The 10202-nt window shown below is 49.8% G+C and overlaps 1 pseudogene; it reads left to right on the top strand.

The window, feature by feature from the left end:
* The first annotated feature begins 2211 nt into the window (after positions 1-2211).
* Positions 2212-9429, top strand: LOC117866561 (bisdemethoxycurcumin synthase-like; annotated as a pseudogene).
* Positions 9430-10202: the final 773 nt, after the last annotated feature.

Here is a 10202-nt window from a genome sequence, read left to right as displayed (position 1 = left end):
GGAGCAACACTTGTGAGCACCAAATGAGGATGCCATTGTAATGCTTATGCAAATGAGTGCAGCAAAGGGCTTCCCGGGGATGCTTGGATGTATTGGAAGAATTATCCTGCAACATGGCATGGGTAATTCACTGGGCATTGTCATGGTCCAAGAATCATTTTAGTAAATCACTAGGTAGTTGCATCACATAATTTATTGATTTGGCATGCATTCTTTGGGTTACCTGGCTCTCACAATGACATCAATGTCCTCCAAAGGTCCACCTGTGAACTTGGAATGTCAATGGCCATGAGTACACAATAGGCTACTATCTTGCAGATGGCATCTATCCCTCATGGTTCATCTTTGTCAGGACAATAAGAAACCCAAACAGTAATAGGACAACAGACTTTGCCAAGGCTCAAGAAGCTGTGAGAAAGGATGTTGAGAGAGCTTTTGGGGTGTTGTAGTCTCAATTTACAATTTGTTCGTGGACCTGCTCAATTCTAGGATCAGAAGACCTTGTGGCGTATCATGACATCATGTCTCATCATGCACAACATGATAATAAAGGATGAGAGGGGCCAGCCGGAAAACTTTGTATATGACCATGTGTGAACAACTGTGGAACCCAAGCAAGATACACACCAAATCTAGAAATTCCTTGAAATGCATCGAAAGATCGAAGACCGCGAGGCACATGATCAACTTCGTGATGACCTTGTTGAGCATTTGTGGCAAATCCGTGAGTAATAGATTTCTCTATGTTTCGTATTTATGTGGATCATTTGGTGCATTTGAACCTATATTGTATTTAAATTCCAATTTTGAATTAGGGATTTGAAATGTTGCTGAATTGTATGTGGTTGAATAACAAAATTTGATTTATTGCAGTGCTGAAATAGTGTTTACAATAAAATATATGTGCAAAAAGATAAGAACAAAGGAAGAAAAAGAAAAGAAAAGGAAAGGGAAAGGTGCTGGAGCACCTCTCTCCAATATCCTTAAAACGTGAGAGGGAATTCCTTTATAAGAAGAAAAATGGAAAATAGGATTCCCAATCTGTTCACGTTCCGAAATAATATCTCTTCTCCTCTAGTGTCAGCTGGTACGAACCAGCTCATCACTCACCATGACTTTTCTCATCCTCTTATTGCCTAGTGTCAACATATTTCGTTGGTGGTGTCACCTCTGAGCTCCCCTAATTAGCATCTCCCCTTCATTTTTTATGGCATATGTGGTGGAGATGATTGGGCGTGGACGATCGACTAAAGGGACTTTGCAGCCCATCTGCGGGAGGGTTTGCATGTTTTGCTTGCATCTAAAGCATGTCTCTTTCTCTCTCTCTCCACTCATTCACCTGCACTCCAAAACAAGGCCAACAAACTCTCTCTCTCCACTCATTCACCCGCACTCCAAAACAAGGCAAACAAACTCTCTCCCTCCACTCATGGAGCACACCAAAATAAGGCAAACAAAATAGATGTATGGAAGCCACCGGATGCTGGATGGGTGAAGGTAAATACAGATGGTGCCTTCTTGGAACAGACGAGTACTGGGCGTACAGGAGCGGTCCTGAGGAATACTGATGGGCAGATTCTAGCAGCACAAGGGATCTAGTATGAGCACCTCCCTGATGCTCTAACATCTGAAGCCTTGTCAGCAAGGGATGGTCTTCTCATATCTGTGGCCTTGGGCTTTGATATAAGGTCGTATTAGAGCTGGATAACACATCGCTAGTCCAAGCTCTTACAATCACCGGATGGAGGCAGATCACCGGTGGCTGGTTGATAGCATGTAACACAGGAGCTAGGCAGGAGCTTTACTTCGTTTCAGATTGTTTTTGTAAGACGGGAGGCCAATTCAGCAGCACATTGCTGTGCGAAGAAGGTCTCGCCGTATGATCGAGTCTGTACCTGGTTTAGTCACTTCCCAAATTGGCTCAAGGAGGTGGCAAACCGAGACTGTAATCCTGCAAATGAATGAATGATGCTCTCGAGTTTTGCCCAAAAAAAGAAGAGCTAGATACACAGATCATAGATGTGCTTGTATTGGCATACGGACGCCTTAAGTGTACCAGCGAAAACGTCGACATGATCATGTAGGTCCAAAAGTGTACTTGCTCTTTATTAAATTGTGCAGAGCTTTGGTTGGCGTGGATAAAAACAATCCACAAGCCGGTCGAAAAGCGATGACTAGAAGGCAGTAGCCAGTTAGCACGTGTAACACGTGCGACCATCATAAGCTCCGGCTCCTTTAAGGCCCGATCGCTTCGGATCCAAGTCTATCAAATCCTTATCGAAGTTTAGAGCTGCTGCATGCTCTCGACTTCAATTCCTGTCCGCAGCTATCCACAGTACCATCCGGTCATCATGTCTCAGCAAGCTTCTCCACCGGCAGCGCCACTGCCACCCGGTCCCGAAGCGGCGGCGCCGCCCACCTCGTCGGACCACGGCAGCGCACCGGCGCCGGCCACTTCCGTTGCCGTCGGCGGTCGTCCTAATGACAGGTAACCAAACGAACTAGCCGGTCATAGCTAACCAACAGGAGCGCGTACACAATGGTCTAACATCCATTAGCACTCGTTTCTTTTCTCCGACGACCCAACAGCGCGCCGCCTCCACCATTAATACTGCAGGTGGACAAGCTCCGGCGGGAGCAGCGGGCCGACGGCCCCGCGTGCGTGCTCGCCGTCGGCACGGCGAACCCGGCGAACTGCATCCCGCAGGATGAGTACGCCGACTGGTACTTCCGGGTCACCAAGAGCGATCACCTCAGCCACCTCAAAGACATCATGAAGAAAACATGTAAGAAGCATGCGTCCATTCCCAAGCATTTTTCATTATTTTAGGAAGACACGCATGCTCAGCAGCTCACGCGATGACATACGCATTGTTACTAATTGTGTATGGTACTGGTTTGATGGGTTCAAACATCAATAATGCTTACAAGGACGGCATCCAACCCCCCCACCATGCATGCCTAATAAACACGTGGCAACACTCGTGGCATGCATGCATGTGTGATTTCGCCAAAACAATTGATCCTTTGACGTTTCCACTAGCTTTCTACCTCCCCAGCTAACTAAAGTTAAGCCCATTCCATAACCTTTTCAGCAAACAGAATATGACCAACGCCTCCCGTTGTCCTCTCCCTTCCATTCTCCCTGCTCTACCGGCTGCCGAAGTTGATCCACTTGAGTAGCAGGACAGTGATTCCATTATTCCTCCTCGTATGCGCATTCCTCTCTCTGTGATTTACTTGTTGCGCCTGCGCACAAAATTCATTGCAGGGACTGAACTATGCATGTGCACTTTTAGCATAAACAACTAACAATTAGGGACTAGGGAGTTATCTAACACAAGCACTCAATTTTGGACGTCCCAATTAATGCTAGCTACAAGCACTCTAATTTTGAGTTTTTGACTCATATTTTGTTTGCTGGTCCCTTCTGCTGAAGGTTATGGGTACCTCTGACTATTTTAGTGGTGTTGGATCTGTTGGTTCGATGGCCATAATTTCCCTAAGTACCAGTTTACTGGACCGCTTGGATGCGGTGCCTGGGATTCCACAAAAAATGACGTTGACCGTTTTGGAGACGGTCTGGAAGTCGCCTTCTCCTTCTTCGTCATTGTGGACCTTATTTTTGCCTTTATCCTTTTTTCTTGTTGTACTCCTCGGGAGGTGGTGGTGCGGGCAAATCTTGCATTACTCAGCGCATGCTGTAGCAGCCTATTGCTGAGTGTTTGCTAGTCGGGTGCCATGGGCACTGTTTTTTGAGTAGTTGGGTGAAGCTTGGCCCATCATCGTTTTTGCGGGGTCCCTTCTTTCCTAAATTAGTCATGGAAACGATGGTGTTGTCAGGTTTTCGTTTGCGATTTTGATTACTCGAAATGTTGTTTCGAGTATCGCTGTGTCGGTTTCTATCCTGGTCATGATTGTAATTGTCACGTCCGCGGTTACGATGAGAGCCGAACTGTTCTCGCTCTTTGTCTTCTTCGTCTGCCCATTGTTGCACCATGACTTTGAGATCCTTGACGTTGGTTGGTCGTCGTCTGCCGAAGTCTTGGTATGTTCGTCGATCATAGAGGCCATTTTGGAAGCACTCAATGACGTCTGTTTCTGAAATGTCGACTACAGTGGACTTCTTTTCGAAGAACCATCGTAAGTAGTCATGTAGCGTTTCGCCTTCTTTCTGTTGTACTTGACTTAGATCGATCTTGTTACCTGGTCTAGTCATGGAGCTGGCATAGTTGTTGGTGAAAGCTTTTTTCAAGTCTTCCTAAGAGTCGATTGATCTAGGCTTGAGTGACTCAAGCCATGTTAGAGGCGCGGGTTCCATGCATATGGGAAAATGGATGACTTTGGTGTCGTTATTGCCTCCGGCTGCCTGGACTGCCAACGAGTAACATCGGAGCCATTGAATTGGGTCTTGCTTGCCGTCATACTTAGTGATTTCTGTTGGCTTGAACTTTTCGGGTAGTCTTGTCCTCATTACCCAACTTGTGAAGGTAGGAAAGTGATTGTAATTGTCGACTTCTCGCTCGCGTCGACTGTTGATTATTTCTCGTAGATCGCTAAAATTTGATACTTCATAATTTTTTCGGATATGGCGAGGACTTTTTACGAAATTGGTGCAGCTAACTTCTCCAACATCTTTTTGTCGCACTGGAGCGGTGTGTTTGCTCGGTCCTTGACTATGTTGCCTTGGTTGTTGACTACTTCGTTGTTATTTCTTTGTGCTTCGTGGAAGTTATTGTTGACTGCAACACCTCTACTGCCCTCTTGATGCGCTGTAATGCGAGGAACAGATGGGATTGGTGATTCCTTATCGAGTAGCTTGTAAGCTTGTTCTGCGAGTTGCGCAATTAGTCCATTGCCTCGCTGCGCAAGTTGAGCTATGATTTTGTTGTCTCTATCTCGAGGTATGAGAGTTGATATGAGGTTGATCGAGGCAATTGCTGCGAGTGGAGTGTTGTGCTCTTGAGCCTGTACTGCGTCAAATGCTCTTTCAAGGTTTGTGATGTGTTGGGGGGAAATATTAATGATCTCCTAAATACCGCTTAAAAGAACAAACATGAAGGCCCAGGCCCATCCAGGATAACGAAATCGCCATCAAGCCCAACATGAGTGGGACTCCGCCTTGCCCGACCGCGGTCCCGGGGTCGGGAGTGCCCGACCTCCCGCCGCGAGGCTCCGCCTCGTCCGACCGCGACCCCGGGGTCGGGGGTGCCCGACCTCTCGCCACAAGGTTCCGCCTCGTCCAACCCTGGGCACGAGGGTCGGACTCACTGGGGCCCCCAGGACGGGCATCCCCCTCGGGCGCGGACCGGGTGGTCAAGGTAACGATCCCGTGGGTCCCCCTTGTCGACCTCGTCATAAATGCGCCGCAGGCCTGGTAGAAAGAAGGATGACCGCGCTCCTCACGCAACCCGCTGCAAGTACCCATGCACGACCACACTGTACAAGCTACAGTGCTGGCGGCTTCCTTCCATTCGCCGCAGGGTACTCATGGCCTGCGCCGACCGGAGCAGAGGGAAGACTCGCCCGTTCTCGGGCTCCGTGCGCCCGGCAGCGGGGATGTGACGCCCTCTCTCCACAAGCCATCATCAGGGCGGCAGCATCCGCCATCCCTCCCAACGGACACCGGAGTAACGACGAAACGCCTTCATCATAACCCGACGCCTACGGACACCAAAGAGGCTATCTGTAGGGCGCGATGATAGTTGGCACACAGCCGCCCTCCTCCTCCAGCATGCGCGCCGGCGCACGTCAAGGGCCGGCGAAGGCACCGGGCGCCTAGGAACTTGGTTTCTCCCTTCTTGCCGTATTTTTACCGTACTACGTCTAAACTCTTACTGCCCTCATCACCCAGTCTCAAGCTGTAACCCCGGCAGCCCCCTTCCGATATAAAAGGGGGCATCGGGAGCCGGAGAGGGGGATCGGCTTCTTCTCCCACAAGCCACAGCACATTACTACTCTCCCTGAGAGCTTAAGCACGAAAGAGACTTGGGACCAGTCCCTCTCTCGTCGATCTGTAACCCCTACTACAGAACCCCACGTGGGCAATACGAGCATCCTCGATACTGGACGTAGGGCTTCCCTTGCCCGAACCAGTCTAACCCCGTGTCTCCCATGCCACCATCTGAAGCCTTATGCGCATAAAAGAAATTTACTAGTCTAAGTCTAGATCAGCAAATCTTGACAACGACATGATGGGAATGTTGGTAGCCATCATTTGTTAGCGTTCAGCCCGAGTAATATTGCGCATCCTTCTTTGATTTCTTTGATCGGAAGTTTCATCTAGTGGAGCGTTAGCTGATGACTCATCCTCTGAGACGTTGTCGAGTTGTGTGCTATTTGTCAAGGGGTTCTCTGTTGGCTAGTACCCGCGTTGTTATTTTGAGTAATGACAAAGACTTCTCTGTCTGGGTAGTAGCTTTCAGAGCTTGATGTTGTGATTTATATGGAACTTTCCTCGCGACTTGAAGTGAGTGGGACGCCTTCCTGGTACGGCAGGTTGTCTATATGAACAACGAGGCGTGACTCGTAGTCGCGGGCGAGGAGAGATGGTCTCATTCCTGGCCAGTGAACGAATCTGCCTTGCGGTGTGGAAGTTATTACCAGACCTTGGGCTGGTCCTGACAGCGGGATCTCTGGGACGTAGTCCGAGTCGAAGTCGTCGTCTTTGTCTTCCCCATGTTCGAGTTGAGTTCGAGCGAGGAGACCTTGGTAGACCTCGGCTGTATTGCGGAGTCCGTATGGGAACCGTTTTGGAGTCGAAGTCAATTTGTGAAGTGGCTGATATCGCCTAGTCCGAACTGGGGTCGAGTTCGCAGCGTAATCGAACTCGGTGTTGTTGATTTTGAAATTTCGGTTTTTCCCTACCGAAACCTCTATTTTCGGCTGAGAAAGGCTTTTGTCGAGAGAATTCTTCTCCTGGATGTTGATGATTTGGCGCTGAAACGATCCATCGTTGCCGGCAATACAGAGCCAAGATCCGAAAATAAAATTTGCGCCTGCTTCGAAGGTGAAAACAGGCTTGATAACGACAGGTGCTATCGAGCTCACGCAGAGAAACTTGACGGCCTCCCCTACCTGGCACGCCAGCAGTCGGTGTTTTAGACCGGCAACCCGCCTAGGGGGTATCCTAGGTGGTCTTTTGTGCGGTAAGGGCCGTCAAGAACCCAGGAGTCGATGGTAACGCAAGGAACATGATTTAGACAGGTTCGGGCCGCTAGATCGCGTAATACCCTACGTCCTGTGAGTTGGTTGTATTGATCTTGGAAGAGTTCTTGTCTTTGAGGGGGTCCCTGCCCACCCTTATATACTCAGGAGGGCAGGGTTACAAGCTTGAATCCTAGTCGGGTACGATTACAGAGTTCTACTCGGTGTGGACCGAGTAGTTTCTATATGCACACCTAACTAGTCCGAGTGGGATACGCTTCTTGCCACGTAGCCCCCTAGTCTTGATTGATTCCGAGTACGTCCCTTAGTGGGCCGCACAGGACCTACTCGTGGGCCTGGGATGCATGCCCGGCAGAGAGGCCTCTCCTTTTTAGCAGGACCCATGATGCCGTATCATCCGTATTCAACGCACCTTATTACCTTCCAATAACCCATTACTTATAACAAAATCTCAAATGAAAAAGGGAAAACAAAAGTCCAAATTACTCCCCTCACATATAACCAAAGTCCATATAACCTCTAAACTATTTTTTTTCAATTTACCCCCCTAAACTATGCTATTTGGTTCAACTAACCCCATTATGCAAATTGTCTTTTTTGTTTCTCCATACACAAATTGAATTTTAATATGAGATTTTGCAAGATAGTAGTGGATGTTAAAATATATGTTAAGAAATTATATTATGAATTTTCAACATTAATTTTCCTATCCTATCCTATCAATATAATAAAAAAATCATGATATATTTTTCTACATGTCTTATGATGTATGCTATCATCTTGCAAATTATTAATTTAAGGCTCCACCTGTGCATGGAGAAAAAAAAAGGCAAATTGTGTTAGGAGTAATGGAACCAAATGGCATAGTTTCGGGGTACAGTGAAACAAATAAATTACTTTACCGGGCAAACTTTAACTATACATTAGGGAAGTAATTTGGAATTTTTACTATGAAAACATCAATGCCACACAATGCAACACTAACTTGTCATGGTCCTGTTTCAGGTGAGCAGGTGGGTGTCAAGAAGCGCTATTTCCAAGTCACCGAGGATCTCCTTCGTGCCCACCCGGAACTCTTGGACCCTGCACTCCCATCCATCGACGCCAGGCTACAAGCCGTCGCGGTCGCGCTGCCCGAGCTCGCCGCGGCCGCCGCGACGAAGGCCATCGCGGAGTGGGGCCGCCCGGCCGGCGACATCACCCACCTCGTCGTCAGCACCAGCTCGGGCGCCCAGATGCCCGGCGTCGACGTCCGCGTCGCCTCCCTCCTGGGCCTCAGCCCCACCGTGCGGCGCACCATGATCTACTTCCAGGCCTGCACGGGCGGCGCCGCCGCGCTCCGCGTCGCCAAGGACGCCGCCGAGAACAACCGCGGCGCGCGCGTCCTCGTCGTCTGCGCCGACGCGCTCAGCGCCATGGCCTTCCACGCCCCCGACAAGGCGCGGCCTGAGGGCTCCCTCGCGCACGCCGTCTTCGGCGACGGCGCCGGCGCCGTCGTCGTCGGGGCCGACCCCCGGCAGCCCGCTGAGCGCCCCGCCTTCGAGATGGTGTCCGCCTCGCAGACCACGATCCCGGGCACCGAGCGCCTCGTCACCGGCGACCTCGGCGCGGCCGGCGTCGGCTACAGCCTCGCGCCGCTCGAGGTGCCGGTGCTCGTCGGCGAGAACATCGAGCGGGTCCTGGCTGCCGCGGTGGCGCCGCTCGGCCTGGTCGCGAGCGGCGGGTGGAACAGCCTCTTCTGGGTGGTGCACCCGGGCAGCCCGCTGATCATGGACAGCTACGAGAAGGTTCTCCGGCTGGAGCCCGGGAAGCTGGCGGCAAGCCGCCGGGTGCTCAGTGAGTACGGTAACATGATAGGCCCGACGGTGATCTTCGTCCTCGATGAGGTGGTGCGCCGGCGGCGGCGGAGGCTGGACGGAGAGGGTGAAGGGGAGGGGTGCGAGTGGGGGCTGCTTGTGGGGCTCGGGCCGGGGTTCACGGCTGAGGTGATAGTGTTGCGCGCATGCGAATAAGTCCACGCCCACGCGAGGGATTCAGAGTTCACAGTACGGGGTGTTTTATGACATGGGCACGGGAAGACCTAGCAGCGCCACCTCGAAATGTTGCTGCACCCACTGGACTTGATCAAGACAGCAGAAAAATTTCCTCATTATTTTTTTTTCTGGCGTCAGCACTCAACAGTATGTATGTGTATGGTAATAAGCCCATGTCATGATGGGCCTTTGATTTTTATAGCAACTAAGTTTAAATGTCCGCGGGCTATATTGACCAACATGTTCATCATCACCGACCTCCTGACGCTATCGGCCTCCACCGAGACACCTGCCCTCTTTTGCTTCTTTTCCTAGACCAGCCCATATAATTTTCTTCTCAGCCCAACTGTACCAGCGCGAGTGATTGGGCTTGGGAGCTCAAACATTTTGTCCATAGCCCATTCGGCAGATACGGGGGGCTGAAGATGAACCTCTAGGCCACGATGGATGGGCCGGTTGAAATGCAGCTTTGCAAAGAATCGACTGGATGGTCGCGGGCTGGATGGAATGCAACAGCAAAAAAAATAATAAATACAGCCCATAATCAATAACAACGAGCGCGAAGAGAGAGAGGATGACAAGACAAAAAGCAATCGAGGATGGGCCGTGCTTTATACAAACAGAAACAATAACAAAAATAACGAGTAAAAATGCATTCGAGTGTTATTTAGGAATTATGTTCCCACATTGCCCTCTGCGACGCAGCTCGCCATCAGGAGCTCGATCGTGTAAAGGATAATTTGATCGCTGACACGAGGTACACTGGGATGCTAGCCAAACAAGATTGAAGCAAACTAACCATATATAAGAAAGAAGTCCCGCTTGTTGATCTTATTTACTTTAGTTGAATGTATGTATTCGGTCTTCAGTATATCATAATGCAAAGGTACTCCCAAGATTAAATAAAAACTTCATTTTTTCTGCAAAAGACTGTAGCCAACTCATTAAGGCAGTCATAACATAGTATCCATGATCAGTTTTCTACACAGTCAAATCAGCAAG

The sequence above is a fragment of the Setaria viridis genome, chromosome 8 (genome assembly GCF_005286985.2).
Source record: "Setaria viridis chromosome 8, Setaria_viridis_v4.0, whole genome shotgun sequence".
In the NCBI taxonomy this organism is placed as follows: Eukaryota; Viridiplantae; Streptophyta; class Magnoliopsida; order Poales; family Poaceae; genus Setaria; species Setaria viridis.
This window is presented reverse-complemented; position numbering and strand designations above follow the sequence as displayed.